The sequence below is a fragment of the Perissodus microlepis genome, chromosome 14, assembly GCF_051167445.1.
Source record: "Perissodus microlepis isolate ML-2025 ecotype Zambia chromosome 14, ASM5116744v1, whole genome shotgun sequence".
Classification (NCBI taxonomy): domain Eukaryota; kingdom Metazoa; phylum Chordata; class Actinopteri; order Cichliformes; family Cichlidae; genus Perissodus; species Perissodus microlepis.
Genome location: NC_140474.1, coordinates 5,146,300 through 5,169,861, shown reverse-complemented (window position 1 = coordinate 5,169,861; position 23,562 = coordinate 5,146,300). Strand labels below are relative to the sequence as shown.

The window sequence follows — 23,562 nt, the reverse complement described above, 5'->3', positions numbered from 1 at the left end:
GCACATTTTTACTGTAAATTTCTAAGTTGAAGCTGTAGATTTTTGTAGTAACCTGTAAATTTTTTCTGTAAATCTTACTGTAAACCTACTGTCATTTAATGGTTTAATGCACAGCTAAAAGCGTTTCACCTCATGTCATACTGTGTATGGTTGTGTGTGTGTGACAAATAAAATTTGAGTTATTATAACACATTGGAAGCAACTGGGAATGACAGCAGCTCAGCCATGAAGTGGGAGGCCACAGAAAATGACAGAGTGGGGTCAGTGGATGCTTGGAGCGCACGGTCCGCAGAGGTCGCCGACTTTCTACAGAGTCAGTCGCTACAGAACTCCAAACTTCATGTGGCTTCAGATCAGCTCCAGAACAGTGCATAGTCATGTGATGGGTTTCCATGGCTGAGCAGCTGCATCCAAGCCTTACATCATATGTTGACTGCCACTGGACTCTAGAGCAGTAGAGACGGATTATGGTGTGGAGTCGTTTCTCAGGAGTTGGTTCCAAACAACTTCATGCTCCCAGCTTTGTGGCAACAGACTGTGCACCAGTGCACCAAGCAAGGTCCATAAAGACATAGACAAGCGAGTTTGGTGTGGAAGAACTTGCCTGCACAGAGTCCTGATCTCAACCTGATAGAAGGCTTTTGGATGAATTAGGGTGAATACTGACAGCCAGGCCTTCTCCTCCAGCATCAGTGTCATAAATACGCTTCTGGAAGAATGGTCAGAATTCCCATAAACACTTCTCAACCTTGTGGAAAGACTTCCCAGAAGTGTTAAAGTTGTTATAGCTGTAAATGGTATGCTGATATCATATGAAACCCTGTGGATTAATAATGGGATGTCACTGAAGCTCATACGCGTGTGTAGGCAAAACATTTAACAAATGCATCCTTCACCGTTTCAGTTGTGTTTTTTAATTGTGCTTCATTGGGGCATACTTTCTATTTATTTAAATATTTAGCAATATCACCTCAAAATATTTCATTAGTGTCAGAAATAAAATGTTCTGCTCTTTGTTTTGATATATATGCTGCGGGTACAGTATTGTGTTCATTCATCATTTCTTTATATTTTGCGTCCAAGTAGCCAGACTTTCTTGAGGAACAGATCTCCAGGCTTTCAACAACAACAACATAAATATTTGAAAAGGTCTCAAGATGCTTTTTGAACTCAATAAAAGGTTTGGAGTTTAAAGAAATGAGTTTTTGTTCCTTGTTTGCTTTTAGTGCGTGTTTCATGCTATATTTTTACTTTTGATTGTTTCTTTTCTTACCTTGAAAAATCTTTTGAACTTTTACACCATGACCATTTCTGTTTTACTGCACAGGCATTTTTCACAGTACAAATGACAACAATAAATGTCTGATTTTATGGTTTTGCATTTACAGTCTACAGGCAGCTAAACCTGAAATTTGTGACGTGTTATGAAACAGGCCAGACTACATTTTACATTTCACCTTTGACCAATATACATTTGACCCCCCCGTTAAAGTAATTAGATGCCCAGTGAACACTGGAAGGATTGATGATGAAGTCCTGCTTTGTACCATCCATTCAGGGCTTTCATTGCCTCATAAGAGGATGTAAACCAGCGAGGCGGCTCGACAAACTGCTGAGCTGTGGATTCATTTAGGAAAGCTGTTTGAGCAGCTTCACATTTTAATCACAGAGTCCAACCTGTAGTCCCTCAGATGTTGGTGCCTTTACTTTCCTCCACACTTCTTTAATGCAGTGAAACATGAGAAAACCATCTGTTCTCAGCTTATAAAACACAGCTGAGATCTGGTTAACTATATCTTTTCCCTAAGAGTTAGAAACCACAATGAGAGGAAAAGCAGGAATTTTAAAGGACAAATGTGATTTCGCTGTATAAAAGAAATGAGTAAATATAGATTTATCTATACATGCAGAAACAAAGCTGGAAAAGAGGAGCATGCTCAGCAAACACACACGTCTCCCAGGACAAACAAAGCCTGTAAATAAGCTGGAGAGACACCAGAAAATGAGCAAAGTATTGATCCAAATCTGCAATGGGACAAAAAAAAGCTGCTACTTAAAATGTAACAAATTTGCTTCCACTGCAGAAATAAATGATCAAACTCTCGCTGAAAGAAACCTCTAGTTATATAAATTTCTCCTAAGGCTGCAAGTGAAGTTATAATCAGCTGATTGTCATTAGAGGTTAGCAGGTTAAGAGATTAATGTAGGTTTTTTCTCAACATATTAATACAGTAAGCAAGACTATCTAAATGGGAAGATGTTTCCACCGAGAGAAACTCTCAAAGGTGACCTTTCCTGCTCATTTCCAGCTCCGTGTGTTTAGGTTTCAGGGACATTTAATATGATCACCGACTACTGTAACAGTAAATATATGACAGAAAATAAGGGTGACGTGATAGTTTCATCTCCAGACAATGAAACCGGGAACAGAAGAGGTGTATGTACTTAGTATTGGCAGAAGAAATCTGGAAAATGCATCATATGAAAATTTGCTGTTCAATAATAAAACATTCACAGAAATGTACGTCTTTGAGAGTAAAATAAAACTTCACAGTTTAGTTCACAAATTTCATTATTAGTTTTATCATTTCTGAAACTAATAATGACATGACTCTATTAGTGTGTGGGGAACAAAAAGAAAACTGTTCCCTCTCTCATCAGGCCTTTTTGAAAGCCCCTCACCATGATGAGGACGCCACAGAGCAAAGCTTGACAGAGCAGTGTGTGCATTTGATCACTAGGGGTCAGTGTTGTGCAGATGAAACTGCAAAGAGACTGAGGTAATATCCTGGCTTTTACAGAGATGAGGGAAGTGTGGTTAATGACGTAATGGTGCCGTTTACTTGTTTTTAAACAAGATTACAAATGTTTTTAAAAGTTGCAATTAATTCTCAATGTTAAGTAAAAATTTACATACATTATAGATTTACATTTTTCTTTAGTAGCTAAAGTTGAAAAGTGATACTGCAGAAAAATATGTTCATCCATCCATTCATCCATTCATTCATTCATTCTCATCCAGATCAGCCTGATGCTGGAGCCTGTCACAGGGTGAGAGGCGGAGTACACACTGGACAGCTGGCCAGTCAATCACAGGATTATTATACATTATTTAATCATTTTTATTGAGTTCTGCTTCACTGATGTTGCTGGTTGAGGTCAAGCTATCATAATGTAATTTACCCTGTTGTGTAGTTTAATCTGTAGCAGCACAGGAAATTCTGATGAGATCATCATATACATGGAAACTAATAACTTGCTGCTGAACCATGAGTTTACATGGTTCATGGAATATTTCACTCTTATCATATCAACTAAATAGACATGATTTTACGTGGAATCAATCAATCAGTATATACTAGAAAAGATCTGTAATTGACAGTATGTTGTATTTACATTTTCTGAAGTAAAACCATTAACTGTATGTTTGTATAGTCAAAAATGTTAGATTTTTTTATATATATATAAACCCAGTTACTAGTTTAACAAACTGGTTTATTTGCGTAGTAAATCATTTTTTCACATTATGAATGGACTGAAAATACAAAATATTGCATAAATTACAAAGTAAAATTCAACAGTACTTTTCTCCTATTTTAATTGGATTAATTAGTTGGACAGTATTTGAACTTATTATTGGGTAATATTGTTCTTTATACAGATTTAAACATCTTTATTAAATATAAAAAGAAATCTGTAAAAACAGACATTTTTCATGTAACTTTAAAACATCTGTATTTTAATTTACATGATTTTATTTTTTTTTTAAATACAACAAAAATTTGATTATTATTGTACATTTCAGGGGATTAATTTTTCTTTGATTAATACAAAGAGCTTTTTTTGTATCACAGATGTGATATAAAAGCTTAATCTGTTCTTTAAAAGTCTCTGTCTTCAGATGGCAACATAGCAAAATCAGGGCTTTCAGTGGCAGATTAATGAATATGGTTGTTTATACAGTTCTAATTCATCTTAATGCCCAACAGAGACACCTTCTCTGGGTCGTTCTCGCTGCACTGCGGTGCTGCTCGGCATCACTGGGGTGTTTTTTTCTGGACGGTAAGCATACTGTTGCAGTCCCCTTTAACAAACTCGTGAGCAGCTCTGAACCAGCTGTGATGAAAATGGTGAATTCACAGATCCCCAGAGTATGCAGATGTGTTATTCTGGGATAAGGTGAGGATGTTCTGTTTCAGACACAGCTTGTCTGGGCTGTTCTCACTGCAATGCGGTGCTAAAGCTCAGCAGAAAAAAACAGTTCTTCTTTGTGAATGTTTAGCAAACATTTGCTTTAGCTGCTCTAAATTACCCTGAACTATCCCTCTGTTGCCCTGAAGCTTCTTATGGATGATCACCTCCACCTGCAGACTGTCACATATCTGCACTCCTCACTGTGCAGCTAGCTCTCTCCTATCTCTCCGCCCACCTTCCCCGCTTTCCTCATCTCCTACAGCAGCAACAGCTGAAACGCGATGACTTGTCCCTGAACTTATACTGAGGAATGATGTCGCTCCAACTTTGCCTGGCACAGAAAGTCAAATTGCATCCAAATATCTGTTCTCAAGGCTGTAGTCCCACCTATCCATCACCACCTCTGCATCACACAGGGCCCAATAGGAGCCTGGCACTGTATCAGCAAGTTTTGTTCCCGTCTCTCCCGGTGAATCATCAACCAACCCTATTTGCCGCAGTTTTATTTACTAAAGTTAAGATAAAACCTACCATATGAGCTCATAGTGAGGTTGTTTGTCCCTGTTATTGATTGAATTGTCTCCGTTTTATCGGAATTTACTGCATATTCTACATATTAATGCATGTACGTATGTGTGCCTGCATTGCTTGGACATGGTAGATTGAAAAAACAAAACAAAACTAGCCACCCCCCAAAAATATATTTGACAACAGCATGGTAAAACTGGAATTTCTGTTTTTGGTGTGGCACCCCAGTATTTTTAGTGGCCCCCTATGAAAAAATTCTGGAGGTGCCCCTGTATGAGACTCCATCAGTCCCGCAATTATGACGATTGGCTACTTTTGTAAAACAGACTGTTTTGTACCACTGTGTTTAGTCACTGTAACATTAAAAAACACTCTACTGCCATGAGATAAATACATTTCTTCTAAAAAAAAATTTTTTTTTTGTTTGTTTCTCTTGTTGTAACCTTACATTAACTCTCAAGATATAAACTTAGACAATTCTGTTATGGAAAGCATCCTGAAGTGGTTAGCAAAGGGGTTTACTGAAAGGTTCAAATTCCCAGGTTGGCTGAGACCTTTCTGGAGGTTTGGAGTTTAGATGTTCTTCCTGTGCCCTTGTGGGATCTCTTCTGTTACTCCAGCTTCCTCAAACAGTCCAAAGACATGCATGTTAGGTTAGCTGGTGATTTCAAAGCAGCTGGATGTAAGGTATGTGGAGAGTACAGAGCAAATCTTTGTCATGCCAAGAAGAAGCCATATGTGAACATATTATTGTGTTACAGCAGCGGGATAAAGAATAAAAATAGTGCAGTCTACAATAAATAAGTTAAAGTGCCACAGGCGCATAGTGACGGCCTCTGAGATAGTGGAAAATGTTTACATATATAACAGTGATTAAAAAACAAAGAAAATAAGAATAAAAAAATAGGTTAAGTTAAAGTAGAGTAAATAGTGAGACTGAGATGGTAAAAGAGAGTAGTGTGATTTGCATTAATAAATGACACGTGCACTACAAATGTAAGAAACAGCTGGGAGGAAGGTACAGTATTAGTCTACTGGTGGGCGGTAATGTTTACCAACCACAAAGAAGAAAAAAGCCGAAGAAGAGTCGTCTCCCGGTAGCCCGTTGCTAACTCGGTTTCCATGGAGATTGGTTTCAGTTTCCCGGATGTTCCAGTTTCCTCTGTTCAACATGGCGTCAGGAAAGTAAGACTTCGGCTAATATCACACAGTTTGCCCTGAAGTTAGTCCGCTCCCGCCCTTTTGATTTTTGGAGAGTTTCCAAGTACGTCGCGGGGTCGGCAGAAAAAGTTTTCCTGGGACATCCCTGGTGAGTATCCCCGCGTGGCTCTGACTTCGGTTACCGGACCGTGCTGTGGGTTAGCTTGTGGCGCGTCTCCGCTCCCCGCTGAGCCGCTAACGGAGGCTAGCGTTAGCTGCGCTCTGGTCGGTCCGGCCAGTCCGGCCAGTCCGGGTGTGAGGATACCGGAGCAGCCTCCTTGAGTCTGCTCTCCTTGTGTTTGTGTGTTAGCTGATGAATCACTCAAAGCGAATCGTGTCTGAGCTGTGAAAAAAAAATCTGAGGGCCACTTGTGAAAGTTGTTAAACAATTAAAATGTGAAGCTAACTTTAGGTTCAAACTGTCTTCCTTTGCTAAGATCTTATAAGATCACAGGATGGCTCATTTGCACACCCAGGAGACAAACGGGTTCTGGTAACTCTGAGTCTGCTAGCCTGCTTTCCGATAAGTTCAGCTGGTTCCTGATAATCAGGATCACGGTGAACTTCCGTTTTCACCTGTGAAGTAGGACTGAGTTGTTTGTGTGGGCAGGCTAAAGCAGGAAAAGAGGATATTAAGCTGCTCCCTCTCTCTCTCTCGTGCATGAATGAATTCTCCTTTTTAGTCTCTTTTTGCCCTCCCGCTTCTTTTCCTCTTGGCTGGCGGATGTCATGTTATGGATTGCATTTGTGTTGTGCTTCATGAGTGTGCAGTAAGAGGAAAGGGGGGTTTGTGTTTGTAAGGTCGTGCGGTTGGTGCTGGGCACACCATACATTCCTGGGATGCCAGAGAAGCTGTATGAAAGGGTCATTCCTCTCTCTCACATATGCACCATTCCCAAACAGCAGCGGGAGCATCTACATCATATATGGCAAAATATTCATCAGGAATATTCACGTGTTAAGTTGCGAGATGGGATGCAGCTGCAAGAGAGCTGATATCCATCTACTAGTAAGTAAGATAAACAGTTAAGTTTATCTGCTGGAGAGTTCAAAGGCAGTGTAATGAAAATGTGAAAGTCTTTTAAAAAGATGTTAGTGTTTATAGCACAGAAGTGGGAACAGATAACAAGAAAAGTACATTTAAATAAACTGTGGGTACATGAGGATAGGATTTAGGCCAAAGTCTTTTAACAGTATCAGCTCAGAATTTCACAATCAGTACAGCCATATTGAAAAGTTATATTTTTGTTAAATAGTAGCTAACTGACTAATATCTGTAATTACGACAACTACTACAACTAATGTAATTACAACTAATATCTAAATTACAGCCTCAACTCAATCTGAAAGAAACAAATGGCAAGTTTACTGGAAACAATTGGAAATGTGTGTGTTTTCTTTGAGTGATTGTTCATTGTGAACAAAAAACACAGCATATGTGCTGAATATGAATCTAACAGTGTTGAGATAACATGGTTTTAAAATACCTTGTTAGGTCCCTGATAATTTTAAAATTATACAAACCAAAGCCCAAAGGGACAGGTGAAAGGAAGTAATTAGCTTTTCTAGCAGAAAATGTTTAAGTTCTGTTTACCTTTTCGGGTTTCCAGAACAGCTTTAATAAAAAGCATCTTCTTCTGTCTGCTGCTAGTTGTAGAAACATTGGAATTGTCTGCTCTGTGGTGAAAAACGAGGAGCCAACTGAGGTAATCAAACAGGAAAAACAGGCTGGCAGGTTAAACAGTCATCCTCACTGACATGATATGTGGACCAGATAAACCAAATCCACGCAGGTCATAGAAGCAGCAGACAATCAACAAGTGGAAAAATAAACGACTTTGTGCGGCAGACAAGGGGCATATAGAGAGTCTGTTGGGAAAGGAGCATAAAGTGTATGCTGCTGTTTGGTTTTTGTTTGTTTTTCCTTAAAGTAGGATATCAGTATTATACTTTATTCTCATCCTGAAAGGAGGCTCCAGTTGGCTCTCCCTGCCGGGTAAAAGAGGGGGTTTTGTGGTACCCTGGAGGTTTCTCAAAAAGCCTTCATCCCAGTATAAATAATCAAAACTGGTCCCAAAAGATGCCGCTTAGTGTTTATTCTGCTTGCTGGCAGGAAACTTATAATACTACCTGGCAGGATAAATACATTTAACAACACTTTTTTACTTTAATTTTACTACTTCATAATAATTTCCTTTGGCTAAGACAACAATAAACCACAATGTCTGCGGGTAGAAGTCTGTTGGGAACCTTTGCTGCATCCATCTCTCCTTCATTTCCTGTCATTTGCCTGCTGGCACTATGTAACAGGGCCAAACCTAAGAGAGCCCTGCCAGTTTCAGTCACTGACTAGCAGTTTCACTGGCTGAAATGAAACCTGTTCCTGAATTTATTCCCAAGACCATATGATTTATCGAAGTGCTGTGACTCATTACTGATGATGATTGAAATGATGACACAGATCTTTGGGGGGGGGCAAAACAAAACTAGAACTTTTGGCCTATGGGTCAGAAATGTGTCTGGAGAAGGAAGAATGAACCGACCTATAGTAAAGCATGATCATGGCTCAATGATGTCAGAGACTTCTTTGATTCCTCAGGTAATGCAAAAGCCTACAAAGTACAACAGGCAACATGTAGTGAGTAAAATATCAGAAATCCTGGAAGAAAATGTAATGCTGTCAGTGAGGAATCATTGATGGACCTTTCAGTAGTAGTACAGTGACCCAAGCATACCTCAGAATATTGGCTTTGGGTTTCAGAGGAAGTCCTAGATAGTGGCTGTCTGAACCATTAATATGGAGAAGCTGTGGTGGGACTTGACTAAGGTAGTTAGAAAGAAGAGTATTTATAGTTACACACTTTGAGGTGCTGTTTTATGCAAAATTTACTAGACAAAGCTAGACAAACTTCTTCCATAATAAAGGCCATTTGGCGGCTATTTCAGTGTGCAATGTAGGCTTTGGTGATAAACCTGCTGGACACTGAATTTATGCCAACAAACCTAATACACAATGGGGCTAAAGATTTTTTGCTTCTAACTCTATTTAGCAGTAAAGAAGAGGCATTCAAAAATATGTCTGATCACTCACTATATGCTACTTTTTTCAAATTCCTCTGCAGTTTCTGTATTTCCTTTGCTCATATTTATAATGCAAGCTGCAGTACCTAAAATCTACTGAGTTTGAAGGATTCACTCCAAGCAGATTTAAGAGTTTTTCTTGATTCCTGGCCAGTTTTTAGGTGAATCACAGCAGAGGAGTCGAGCCATAAAGGTGGAAATGATCAGAAATCACAGATGACTGTTGACAGATGTGTCCAGCAGGAGACAGAGCTGCTGGCAGGAGGGATGTTGTCATTGCTTTGATGCGAACTGACCAGAAGGGCCCGAATGCAGCTGCTGTTCAGGCTTCTTCTGTGAAGTCCAAACAGCTTTCACAGCGATGTACAAGGTGATGGCTGGAGGCAAAAGGGCAATAACAGGCAGGAGCATGAGGTGTGTGGGGGATTTGTTATTGAGTAAGAAAATGATGTTATTGGGGGGAAAAAAATAAAGAAACAATTTTCTGGTGTGGTCTGAGTAAAGGGCAACAGGGTGTCTATTTCAAAAAAGAGATCAGAAAGTTGCAGCCACTATGTTTCCAGGTATGAAACTTTGAAGACATGACGGCTGTCTGACACATTTGATTACATTTGACTAGAGTCTGCGATGCACGGTTTTCCTTTTTCACTTAGTTCTGATCTTGTGTGATGACTTGAGGTGGAAAAATGAACTTCTGAGCCTTTGAATAGTTGAATTGTAATCAATTCAAATTTTTAAAATGTAGGAAATTAATTTTCTTCATTTATAAATAACCGTGAAGTTAATTAGTCACCACCACCAACAGCAATTAAAGCCTCTACAACCCCAAATTTTAGTTTGTAATATATAGAATAATGTGTTAATAAAAAACAACAGTTTTGACCTTTAGTCAACAGAGATAAAAATAGGATACACTCCTCTTATCTTATAACTAATACTATGGCTCAAGCTCAAATTAGCAGAAGAAATGGTTGCCTAAATGTTTAATTGGGTTAAAATCTTTACCCGATGAAATGTACCATTATAGGCTGAGCTTTATAAGGCCATTGCGGAATATAGTAAGTGGAGTAAGTTCCCCCTGTGAAACCAGAAGCCTATGAGAATGGGAGGTCTTGACTATTTAGAAGTTCTTTGTTTGTATCCACATGTGAAGTTGCAATTACCTCCATTTTCTTTCTGTCCTGTTTGTGTCGTTGCTTGTTGAGTTGATGCTGTAGTGGAAACATTAAAATCTGACTTTTCTCATGGGGCCTGATCGCACAGATAAAACTGTGTGTGAGAGAGGAATCAGAGTTTAGTGAGTAAAAAGAGGGAGAAAAGGGGGTGTTTGTGGAGAGGTGAGCTGCAGAGGTAATGGTAAACCAGATTTAGCTGCAGGCTAACAGCCAAATTACCAGATCTGCCCATACTGAGAAAAAAAACCCAAGACTTTAAAACAAGATCGTTTTAATTCATTAATTTCTCCTTTATAAGCTCTGTTTTTTTGCAAGTATATTTTATAGATCAGTGTTTAACAACCACATGTAAAATTTCTGAAACCAAGCTTGAAATCGTGACATCAAGCTGCCAAAAAAAGCTTTGGAACAAAAACCTACTTGCCTGTAAGGCTTATTGCTTAAGCCTTACAGGCAAGTTTTTTCCCCTAAACATAACAAGTTAATTTTTTATTAAAAATCTTCTCTGTGTATAGGGCTGCCACGATTAGTCGACTAGTCACGATTAGTCGACTAGTCACGATTAGTCGACTAGTCACGATTACGTCGACTATCAAAATCGTCGACGACTGATTTAATAGTCGACGCGTCGTTTGAAGCTTTGTAAGATCACAAAAGACGCAGGAATAAGTAGTAGGATTTAAGAGTGTAATAACGGACTGAAACAGAAGATGGCAGCACTGCATGTACAAGGATGCCAGCTGCCGTTAAACCCCGAAGAAGAAGAAGTAGCTCTGTCCCAGAATTCATAGCGCAGCCCACCTCAGTTTCCAACAATGGCGGCAGCTAGTTAGTGTTAATATTACTCTTATTATTCTTTCTGTGTCACAAAATAAACATTTAACATATGTTCAGGCGAGAATGTAGCTGTGTAAACCTCAAATATCTGCTCAGTTTATCAAGACGCCACATATTTTTAAAAGCGCTCCGACGTTTTCGGAGACGTCTGTTACCCACTAGCTCGATAGCTAGCCGGGGCAAGGTCACTAGAGCCCGTGAGAACACCGGACTCCCGGCTAATCGTTTTCAAACCCACCGCCGTCTTTCGCTACTCAGGTTAAACATATATGAGTCACTTAGATGACTTAAAAATGTTATTGTTTGGCTTTTTTTAGTATTTTATTTGTTCCTGAGTAAATCGGTTTGGCTGAGATTAAAGTTATAGTTTTTTTTTTTTTTTTTTTTTGTGTCCCGTTTGGATCTTTAGCCATCAGAATTGTTGTCTTAAGGCCAAGAAAGATGCCAAGCGGATTTATTTTACCAAGTGGATCATCATGGCCTTGCCATATTGGTCCATTTGATTGACCTTTATTATAATTATGTATTTATTTTATTTTCGGTTGCTACAAACGGGACAGACGTGACTGGGGGATAGGACAGGGAGAAAGAATGAAAGAAAGAGAGGGAGAGAAAGAAAACCAAAGGGGAGAAGAGATGGTGAGAAGGGGGGGAAGAAAGGAAAAAACAAACAAACAAACAAACAAAACGCCTGGATCACCTGTATGGAGAAAAAAAACAGAAGAGAAAGCAAACAACAAAGAGCAACATAATAAAAACAGCACCATCACAATAAACTAGCTAGCAGTAGATAACAGTAGATACTAAATAATAAACGATATTGTGCAGCACGCAAGATAGACAGCGCACAATGTGCTTTGAGGCAGCAGCCAAGAAAGGTGTAGTCCGCGTCTGTGAACACCCGTGTGTACACCTGTGTGCATACCTGTGTGGATCAGCATGCTTGTATTCCAAAGGTTTCTCCATGTAACGATCTGCTAGGGAGTGTGGGGAGCCATAGCCCCGTCCACCAGGGTATGAAGCAGGTATGGAGGAGATCCAGGCCCCAGATATCCAGAGGCCCCAGAGTACAAGGACCCGAGGAGGACCACCAAAGGGGGGGGGAACCGTGCCACCCTCCTGGGAAGAGCTGAGTAGAGCCCCAAACGAGAGGTCACCCCGCAGCTACGGAGCAGAGGCCAGAGGGGGTTGCAGTGGCGTGCCCGCGGGCTCCGCCGGCAGCCAGCTGTGCCAGAGAGGACCGAGCTTCAGGCCCAGAGGCCAGAGGCCTGAGGGCATCCCACCCCCCGGAAGGAGCCCAGCCGGGCCACAGGCGCCCGGCCTCGCCAATCGGCCACCAGGAGTGAGCCGGTACATGCATGAGCGCCCAGCCCCAGATGACAAGGACCACCAACACACCAACGTCTAAGGGCATCAGCCACTGGCAGGGAGTGTGGTGAGGGGAGATAGGCCTCCGTACTTTAGAGGGCCTGAGATGTACCCAGAGAGGTTGAGTCTAAGACCCAACCTGACATATAGACACAGACAAACAGGCACACGCGGACACAGACGTGCATTCCCACCCCCATATGCACAACCAAATACTCGGCACTCACCCAACGTGTAGACAGACACAAATAGACACTGCACAGACAGTCGCACTCCCCAAACATACTCTATATCCCAGGTCCAGGTACCCCCGCCCCCAGAGGGGCAAGCCGCACCTAGACCCAGGAGATGTAACCCTTCTCTCTGGGGTGGAGGCAAGCGGACCACCTCCTTATCTGCAGTAGCAGGGAGGCCCCGCATCCCAGACCCCAGTCTGACGGCCAGCACCTCCTCCCAGCCCCCCAGCCCTGACGGCTAACAGAACCGGGGTGAGTGAAGACCTCAAATCTCCCTACGCCCGCTCATATGTAATGTTGTTGTGTGCTGTTCTAAAGTGCATTTAAAACTCAGGAGAGCATGGTACTAGCTTCCTCTCAGAGAGCAGCACGGCTCCTCCCGAAAACCCTCAGTGTCTAAATGCATTTAAAATTGAGGGTAGGGCACCAGCGCCAGAGGTGGGTTGGAGTACAACGACCATCCTCTGGATGCTGTAAAACGTGCCCACCCCCAAGGCCCTATATGTATGTGTTATGTGAGAGTGTGAGTAATGTGGATGTCTAGGTTGCAGAATAAAATTGAGGCACAGGCGGCCAGAAGGGGACAGAGGGGGAGTGCCTCCCCTGCACCCTGGTGACATACCTGCACCCCAAGCCCTGCGTGTGTGGGTGGGTGTGGTAGAGCGGGAATAGGGAGGCAGCTGAGGATGGGGAGGGAAGAAAGGGAGGGGCAAGCGGCCCCTCCCTGGGGCCAGCTCCCCCGCTGACCCCAGTAGGCACCCCAACGCTCTGGAACCCACCAGGGCAAGGAGGCCCAGGCCCATCCGGACCGGGGCCCGCAGCAGCAGCACTGCCCAGCCCCACAGAGTCCGGGGCAGCCCACCCGACTCCACCCCAGAGAAAACTGCACCCACCCCATCATCCAATCATCTCCCAAACTACACAAGACAATAGACACCCAGGTTGAGTTCATTCTCCCCCTCTCCTATATCTCTCCCCCCACCTGCAGAGTGAGCTCCTGTAGTGAGGAGACCACCTGCAAAGATGTAACAACCTCCCCACCAGTTAGAGAGCCCCCTAGTTGGGCCGATGCACCAGAGGTCCCCTGCACTGGGGCTGAGCCCCCCTGCACCCACCCGCCCACTGCTCCGGCGACACAACAGCCAGGACCCAAGCCCCCAAGGCCCGGCCAGCACCCCAGACCGGGGGGCGGAGCACCCCCAGACCCCCAAGCCTCCACGCCCGTCCCGGACCCTCCCAGGGGCAGCCAGGCTACCAGGCCAGTAACCAACGTCCGCCAGCACAGACCCTCCCCCATCTCTGCTGTACGCATCCACAAGGAAAACACCATCCAAGAGCCCCAGAGCTTCTAACCAGGTCATGGCCACAGCCCCCAGGTTAGGCCCTCCAGGGAAACGTCCCTAGGGACTCCCCAGACGCCCTAAGGCCGTCCCTACCCCCACATCAACCACAATAGCGAAGGCAGGACCAAACCATGACCCCCCACCCCCACTAGGTGATGAAGCCGATCAAAGGAGCCCAAAGGGATTGATCAAATGTGATGGCAGAGGTTGTATCAAGACTAATGTGATCTATTAGATGGTTTTTATATTGGTTAGAATTAAGATTATTTTTATTTTTCCAGTTAATGAGGACCATTTTCTTGGCAATGCATAGGGCCGTAAAAACAACGTGGGCTGTGTTTATTTCTGCAGTGACCTCATCCAAGTTGCCCAGCAAGCATACTAAAGGGGAGGCTGGAATGTTACATTTCAGACACTTTGATAAGTCTTCACATATCTCACGCCAAAATTTCTGAACTGGTGGACAGAACCAAAGAGCGTGGATGTAATTGTCCGGTGTATTTGCTGTGCAGTGTGAGCAGTTGTTGGAAGGCGTATAGCCCATCTTGAACATCCTATGACCAGTATAGTGCACTCTGTGTAATATTTTGTATTGTATTAATTGCAAACTGGGATTTCTGATCCATTGAAAGGTTTTTAAGCATATCTGAGACCAAAGGTTTGGGTCTAAGTTGATTGATAAATCTGCTTCCCATTTTGCAATAGGAAGGGATATTGATTAATCTATTTTAGAAAGTGTTCTGTATATTTTAGACAATAATTTGGGGAGTTTTAGACTAAGAAATTGTACCACACTTGGTGGTGTTTGTAATTCAGCTTCACTGGGATTAAATTTCTTTTTTACTATGGATTTAATTTGTTGATATTCCAAAAATCGTTTCTTGTTGATCCCATATTGTATAACTAGTCTGTCAAACGAAATAAAGTCTGTTCCTTCCAACATATGTTCCAAGTATTTAATTCCTTTGCAACTCCAATCTGAAAAGTTTATCATATTATTGTTTTGTAATATGTCCGGGTTGTTCCAGATAGGTGTACGTTTGCATGGGATTAATGAAGACTCTGTCATTTTTAGAAACTCCCACCATGCTGTCAGAGAAGAGCTAATATTGATGCTTTTAAAGCATTCATGTCGTTTGATGTTTGAGCTGATAAATGGTAGGTCTGAAATTTCTAGGTTATTACATAGTGCCTGTTCTACATCTATCCAAGGTTCATCTAAGAAGGTGTGTTTAAACCATCTAGAGATGAACTGAAGCCTGTTGGCTAAAAAATAGTGATTAAAATTAGGCAGATCTAATCCTCCTTTATCCTTGGTCCTTTGTAGTGTTTTTAAGCTGATACGTGGGGGTTTATCTTTCCAAAGGAATTTAGAAATGTACGAGTCTAGAGATCTGAACCAATCTTGTGATGGCTTATTTGGGATCATTGAAAATAAATAGTTTATTTTTGGCAAGATCATCATTTTTATAGCGGCGACCCTTCCCATGAGTGATATGGGTAAAGATTTCCATCTAGCCAGGTCGCCTTCTACTGTCTTTAAAAGTGGGATGTGGTTTAATTTAGTTAATTCTGAAAGTTTAGGAGAGACATTGATACCTAAATATTTTATATTTCCACATTGCAGTGGGGAAGGAGAAGAATTATGGAAGGAGCAATTAATCGGAAGAACTGTTGATTTCGACCAGTTAATTGAATAATCTGAGACACTTGAGAAGGAATTTATCAATGCAATTACCCCAGAGATATTGGTTTGTGAGTTTTGGAGAAAAAGTAACACATCATCTGCATAAAGGCTGATTTTATGTTCTATATTCTTACATTTTATGCCCTTAATTGTTGTAGCCTGTCTAATTGCTGCTGCTAATGGCTCAATAAAAATTGCAAACAGTGAAGGGGAGAGTGGGCATCCCTGTCTGGTGCCCCTCAGAAGAGAGAAGCGGGAGGATGTTTGGTCATTTGTTCTGACACAAGCTGTTGGGGAGTTATATAATATTTTTAACCAGTTTATGAAACAGGGTCCAAAACCAAATTTATGTAAAGTTGCAAATAGAAATTTCCAGTTAACTCTGTCAAATGCTTTTTCTGCATCTAAAGAAAATATTATGGTTTCAGTGTTTTTACTGCATGAGTAGTCTATTAAATTAAGTAATCTACGTGTATTTGTTGATGAGTGCCTACCTTTTATAAAACCAGTTTGGTCAGGATGAATTAAAAGGGGGGTTATTTTCTCTAATCTCTTTGAGAGAGCTTTGCAGATTATTTTAAGGTCTACATTAATAAGGGATATTGGACGATAGCTTGAGGGATATACAGGGTCTTTGCCTGGTTTTTGTAAGAGACTGATATTTGCAGAGTTCATATTTGGTGGTAGTCTACCATTTTCTTTGATTTCCTGCAACATCCTGTGAAAAACTGGTGCCAGAATTGTCCAGAATTCTTTGTAAAAATCTGTTGGAAAACCATCTGGACCTGGAGCCTTATTATTGGGCATACTTATCAGAGCTTCCTGGAGTTCACCTGGCGTCAGTGGCGAATCCAGTGCTATTGCTTGGGTGTCTAATAATTTTGGAAGAGTTATGTTGTCGAGAAATTGATCAATTTCGTTTTTAGATGGGTTTATTTGTGGTGTATATAAAGTTTCATAGAAATCCCTAAAAATGTTATTTATTTTTTTAGGATCATATATTGTATTCCCAGATAAATCTTTAACAGCACATATAGTTGTTTTTTCTTTATTGATTTTTAACTGGTTAGCAAGAAATTGTCCGGATTTGTTGCCGTGTTCATAATTTTGCAGGCAAAGTCTTTGTACTAAGAATTTAGTCTTTTTATTAATAATTTCATTTAATTCTAGTTTTGTCTTGCGTATTTTGTTTAATATTTCTTGATCTTGGTGTGACACATAGGCTTTTTCTAAGGATTTGATGTTTTTCTCTAGTTCCTGAATTTTTTTTTCTTCTTTCTTCTTATGTGATGAGAAAGAGATTATTTTACCTCTCATCACGGCTTTCCCTGCTTCCCAGAGGACAGATGCTGATGTTCCAGGAATGTCATTAAAGCCTAAATATAGAGTCCATTCTTTTTTAAAGTATTTGATAAACTCTTCGTCTTTGAACAGTGATGTATTAAATCTCCAGTTTTTTCTTGGTGTAAAGTTATAGTTTTTACACAGCTGAATAAACGTCAAGCAGACAACTGATTATCAGAAATGTGAGATGCTCGAGAATATACTCCGGTGTCCCGTTATATTTTAGATAGCAAGGAGTTTATTAAACTTCACCGAAACAATCTGCAAATTTCATTAAAATTTAATAAACTATCATCTTGTCTTTATTTTTAGTTAGCACATACCTTAAACACTTAAAGCTGTAAGCTAATGATAGTTATATAAGAGCAGATGCATGCTGGTGCAATAAGCTGTACGTTTTACGTCCAATGGATGATGATCTGATTAGTCAACTAATTGCAAAATTAATCGGTGATTAGTCGACTATCAAAATAATCGTTTGTGGCAGCCCTATCTGTGTAGGACTCGATCAGCTGTTTGTGGTGTGCTCCACATCCAACTCCAACCACCAAATGCAAATTATCATCTTCAAAAGTGGAAGATGTGGACATTATCAGTACATATGACAAGATTTAGGTAAAAAATCATGTTCAGGGGGTGGAAAAAAAGGAAGGGATGATGAGGGATAGGGGAAAAACAAAAATAATACACTTACATCAGATATTGTGATTCTCGCTGTAACAGGGAAAGAGGTCCAGGCTTATTGCATTAGAGGGGGGAAAATCCTCTGTGGAATGACTGAAGGAGCCAAGATCAACAGAGCCCTGTAAGTGCTCAGGAACAGAGGCAAGAACACACGAATAACATGAATAATAATAATTGTCATCATCATAATAATGCAAAAAAATCAGTATTTAAAAAAAAAAAAAAAGGGCTCATTTTTGACAGTTTTTGGTGTTCTGTGTCTGTGTCTGGAAAAATTGAAATACTTTACAGTGAGTTTGTTTTGCAATTGATATCATCATTTTTTATCTTTTACACTGAGTGAATCTTGAAATCTGCATTCTTAGCCACAGTTGAAGACAAAACAGGACTTTAGAGCTTCTTATATCAAGTCTTTTAACCATGGTCAAGCAAAGCAAGTCAGTTTCAGCACCATCTGGCATCATTTTCTGACATTTTGTTGATTAAATTGAATTGAATCCCAGCATGCACTTATGTTTGCTCGCACAGTTGTCCTACTTTAAGCTGATAAGGCAAGCTTGCTCATATAGAGATTTTACAAACGATACCGATATTTGTGGATTTTGGCTGTTTTTTTGTTGTTGTTTTTTTTACCTGAGTTGTGCTGGTGTGTGGCAGAAGTGCGAGGGCAGACACAAGGGAAAAGCTGATTTTGTTGTTTTGTTTTGTTTTTTCACTTGCATAACTTTAGATACTTGGGTGTGTAACATGTTACCTTTGCCATATATGTGATGAAAAATAAGGATGAGCCTGTTAAATCCCATCAAGATGAGAAAACTACATTAGAAATTTAAAATTTGATCTTTTTTTAATACAAAGTTTTGAGTTTTTCATAATCCCTTCAGTGGGATTTCTGAGGAAACCACTGAATGTAACTGGAATGCTTTTTTGGCATGGAAATGTCCAAGCTGTCCAAACGTATTATTGTGAGCCTTTGCTTGATTACGGACTACACAGTGGTAACTGCCTGTATTTTCACAGTTAGCATTAGAAGGATATTTGCCAGCTTCTGATTGCAGTTTCTTACCTCTGCTGAGTTTGGCGGGCGGCTCTCTCCGGTAGACCGTAATTCTTGGATCAGATGAAAGCCGGCCTCGCTGAAGAAAGAGCAGACTGGCATGAAGTTTGGCTTCTTCAGCACACCATCATCTCATTGCCTCTGTTTCCCACAACATGTCGTCATTATGTAATGATGGTGCTGTTCTGAGTCACATGCTTTACACTATACCTCAATGTTTAACACAGCTCTAACACTGAAACAGCGCTTTTGTTGATGGGACTGTAGCAAGTTATGATGAGAGTAGTTGAAGCAGAACTATCGTGCTTGCTGAGTCTCAAAGAAAAACACAACGTTCTTAAAAAACTTAAGAAGCCACTCCAGGTTGTCAGACTAGTTGTTAGTAAGCAGTGGTTTTGTGTGTGGTGATCTCTTATCTCTCAGCTAGTTCTGCAGCATAAGTCAACAAACATCAGTGCTGTCTGTACTGCAGGTGCTCGATAGTTTGGGCTCTCAGGAGTTTGCAGCGTGGTTCAACCCTGCAGGCTCTTTGTCACGTTCTGCTGCAATTGGGGAGAAGAGTTAGTGTAAGGCCCTCTGCAACAAAGTTTTAGGCAGCTGGTACATAATCAGGATTGACCTGTTGGGGACGACTACAAACATGAGTATGATTGGTGCAGTAAAGGCAATAAGTCGTTAACTTAATTTACATCATTCATTTAATTTTTCTGTTATTTCTGATAATTCGATTAACAAAAAATAATACTAATAAAATAATAGTAATAAAATAATAGTAATAACACATAAGTAAATAAAATGTCAACATAACTAGTGAAAAAATAATCTAATATTGATTGGTGATGATAAGTGTGGTTGGTTGTTTATTAGGATTACTCAAAAGGTTTGGATTAGTGTTTTTTGCTTGGAGGGTCTTGGCTGAACTGGATTAAGTTTCATAGTTGATCGGGATTCCGGAATTTTTTAGTCTTCTTCACCACGATGAGATGAGGCTAAATTGGACATTTTGTGTCATATCTTCACAAATGCAGATGAGATGTAAATAGAGATCATCTTAATGTTAAAAAGAAAATACCACAGACTAATCCCGATCCAGCTATCCTTCTGAATCCAGAAGGATCCTGGATTCATTTTTTCTTTTCTTGTTTTATCTGGTGGTCTTAATGAAAAATTTTCATGATGTTGGAACAAGGTTAAATTTTCCTAAACTAAGCTTCCATAAACCTCAGCACTTCTGCATTTGTCAGTATGTGCCTAATGAGCAAAGGTCCTTCAGGTGAGTTCACAGCCAAACTAGCTCGTGTTCACAGTGTGTGTGTGCTGGGAGCTAGCTGGTGTGCGCCATGTAGCGCTCTCTATCTCTTTATCATTGACCTTTCCACATTCCACAACCTGCCTCTGGAAGTCAGCCCTCATTGGCTGCAACACTGCATGCTTTGTTTGAAGTTGCCGTCGGGATTGGCAGGTTTGTATGTTCCTGGATCTGATACGTTGAGTGGACTAGTTCCTGCTGTATTTTTACTCTCTGAGGAATGTGCCTTATCCTTATGGAGGCTGACACTTTGTAGTCTGTTGGAAAGCTGATAAAGCGTTGGCTTCACAGCACTCTGAGAAACTCCTGATATAAACTGATCTTGTCTTCTTATGGATAAATGGGTCATGTTATTATGAACCAGCCAACGGACTATTGTCTTGATGCATGCTAAATCATCCAGGTAAGTAAATCCCAAAAGGTTGATTGTGTTGATCTGGACGTAGCGTGTTCAGTGGGAGAAACGCTTCGTCACTCATCCAAGTGACTTCTTCAGTCTCAGCTGACTGCAGGTTTCCCTGTGATCAGTGGTTGTTGATCAATGGTCATGACAATTTGCATGTTAATGATCAAGGAACTGACCTCACAGCCCATTGTTCATTCAGTGGGCTAGTTTCAGTTACTGTGCAAATGTACTGTTTATAAGGTTGGGGAAACCTGCAGTCAGCTGAGACTGAAGAAGTCACTTGGATGAGTGACGAAGCGTTTCTCCCACTGAACACGCTACGTCCAGATCAACGGAATCAACCTTTTGGCAATCGAGTATTTATTAAACTACACACCTTATAATTTTATGATTTAATTGTTCTTAGCTCTGCACTGATACTACAGAATGCACAAAATAATCTACTTCCAAACTATCTAAATTAGAGTTACATTGTGAAGTCATGGAGGAAAAAACTGTTTAAAAAAGTAAACTGTGTACCTGTCAAGGGCATAAACCTGTAGAGTAGTTGTGACTAGAAACTCCAAAAACATATACATAAAAGAAATAACATGATAAACAATGAGAAAACTGAGGTTTGACTCTCAGTGTTCATGACAAACTTGTCTTTATTTTTTTTCAGTTAATTGTTTTCTTTTGTTTTATTTAGTCTTTGTTTATAGTGATTTAGCTATAATAAAAATGTTTCCATGCAGAATATACTCTTTCAATGTCCTCTGTAGGCAGAATAAATTGTTTATGCTTATGGCCATTTGTTGGCCCAATAATCTTTGAAATAAGCAGGTTATTAAAAAACATATTAAAGAAACATATTCATTCAGTTACTAATTACCTTTCATTTGGACTAAAATAACTTTTGCTTATATTGTTAGTCATTATTAAGTATGGCAACAAGGCAACCATAAAAACCTGTAGACCAAATTCAATGTTATTTGAGAGGACGTGCACTTACTAAAAAGTGGAACAATGTGTCTGTAATTATTTTCAGATTTGCCCATTTATGTTCTCGCCCTGAAATCTGTTTATTTCCCTCTTTTGAAACTAAGCAACCATATCACAATTTTTCTATGAGCAGCTTTTAAACATGTTTTTAAGCAGCAATGTTAACACAATACATTGGCAAGATTTTTGTTGAATCTAAGATAATGTGTCTCATCATGTAGTCTTGACATACTCGGCCTCCGCGAGTCCTCCATGTGTTGATGGTTCTGTTGACATTAGCAGGCAGACGTGGTATTTCATAGCAGGCTGGACAGCACTAATTTGAGCCGTACTGGCAGGTCCTGCCATGCCAGAGTGACTCATATTGTCATGTGACAACAAACAACAACAGAAAGACCTAAAAATGTTTCAGCCAGGAAATAGCTCATCATTCATCCTTTGTTTTAACTTTACTTGGTATTTCAGAGTAAATGAATCCATTTTAGGGCTCAAACATCATTCAAACTATAGATTTACAATAAACACAACTAATACTTTATTGATTAGTTGAGTAAATAAACAGATTAGTTGTGACTGTATGTTGTGTTGACACCAAACACAAGGCCAAGTTTTCACACAGCACATCTGCACACAGTAGCTTTGCAATTAGGCAGACTGAGGTGAACTTCAGCTTCATGTGATGTGAACATGGGCGAATCTGTTTGCCTGAGTTAAAAATATAATGCTAAAAAACAGTTAAAGGAACACTTGAACAATTTTAACTCTGAGGGCTGGACTCAAAATCCCACCAAAAGGATTGATGATTTTGGTTTCTTGGTGACTTTTTTTAATTGAATAGTTCATTCATCAAATCCAATCTGGGATTTAAACGTTTCCTTTTTTTTCCACAAATAAAGTTCAGCTTTGAATATTTTACTTTACTACTTAGTTCAACCTCACTTTTAAATAGAGAGGATGAGAAAGGAGAGGGCCTGGAGAAAAGTAAGTGAAATTGTAGAACTTCATGATAAGGTCTTCAAATTATGTTACTGTAACTTGATTCCAGCTCTTCTTCGTCCCATTAGCTGTTAGGGGGTTTTATGATTTGATTTTATGGAGCCGGGCCAAACAGTAGTTCATTTTAATCCATTATACTCAGAAAGGCTGGCAAAAGCAGGTAATACTCACTGACCAATGATTTGTGATTTTACAGGTCCTTAGCATAAAGATATGGCACACAAAGTATCCTCAATAGAAATCCTGTCATCCTTTCTGTCACACTTAAGGAATCTCCCGCCACAGGCATATCGTTACCTGTGCTGTCACATGATGTCACTCTGATTATGACAGCACTTGCCCAGTTTCAGCTCTAACCGGTATGACTGCGGTTAAAGGAATCCAGTAATAAAGGCAAACCAATTACCAACATTTAATCTATGGTTTCACTAATAAATACCACATAGTTTACTATTTGAAACTGTTGGTATTTTAAGTGATGAACAATAAAGGTGGACAAAAGAAGATATTTGTTACAGATTAAACTTTGAAGTGTTTATGGGTAAAAAACAAAATACTTGAAGTTGGAAAAAAAAACCTCGACGTTTGAGTTAAGGCTTCCTTGAGTGACAGGGCTTCTGCATCACGTGACAACTCAGGTAACAACACTTGTGACAGCAGATTCCGTGTGTGTGACAGGAAGGAAAGCGTGGGAGTGGAAGAAAAAAGGGGCATTAACGGCTTTTATTTAAAAGCAGGCAGGACATAAAGTTGTGAATAGATTCGAGCTTACCCGTGCTAATCTCGCTCTCACCCTCTCTCCGTCTCTCTCCCCGTGACGTCATGATACTGGGCCGGGTTTGCTGAAACCATAGGAATGCGACACATTTTGAGTTTGAGCTACAGCGTTCCTGTGTTTGTTTTCACGCTGGCGCTGAGTGTCTTCACTCGTGTCCACTTCGCTGTGTCTTTAAGTAAAGACACAGAGGCGCTTCCTCCGCGAAGCTGAGCTGGATTTCTCCGCGGAAGTAACTTTGCGGCTGCTGCAGGGATCCTCTCCGTGTGCTTTCCCTTCGTCCTCCGCCGCGTTTCCGACATGAGATCAGGTGGATAGTGTGTCCTGCTGGATAAACGGAGTACCTGTGCTTTAAAGTGAG

The 23,562-nt window shown here is 40.5% G+C and overlaps 1 protein-coding gene across 2 annotated transcripts in view; it reads left to right on the top strand.

The window, feature by feature from the left end:
- The first annotated feature begins 5,837 nt into the window (after positions 1–5,837).
- The window catches only part of pak4 (p21 protein (Cdc42/Rac)-activated kinase 4), a 52,122-nt gene continuing 34,397 nt past the window's right edge, over positions 5,838–23,562 (top strand). Inside the window, exon 1 of one of the 2 annotated variants that reach the window (XM_084952015.1) lies at positions 5,838–6,031. The gene's annotated coding sequence lies outside the window, so the exon portion shown is untranslated. Of the gene's footprint in view, positions 6,032–22,355; positions 23,558–23,562 lie in introns of those variants that run through there. The other variant, XM_084952016.1, reaches the window with a different exon arrangement.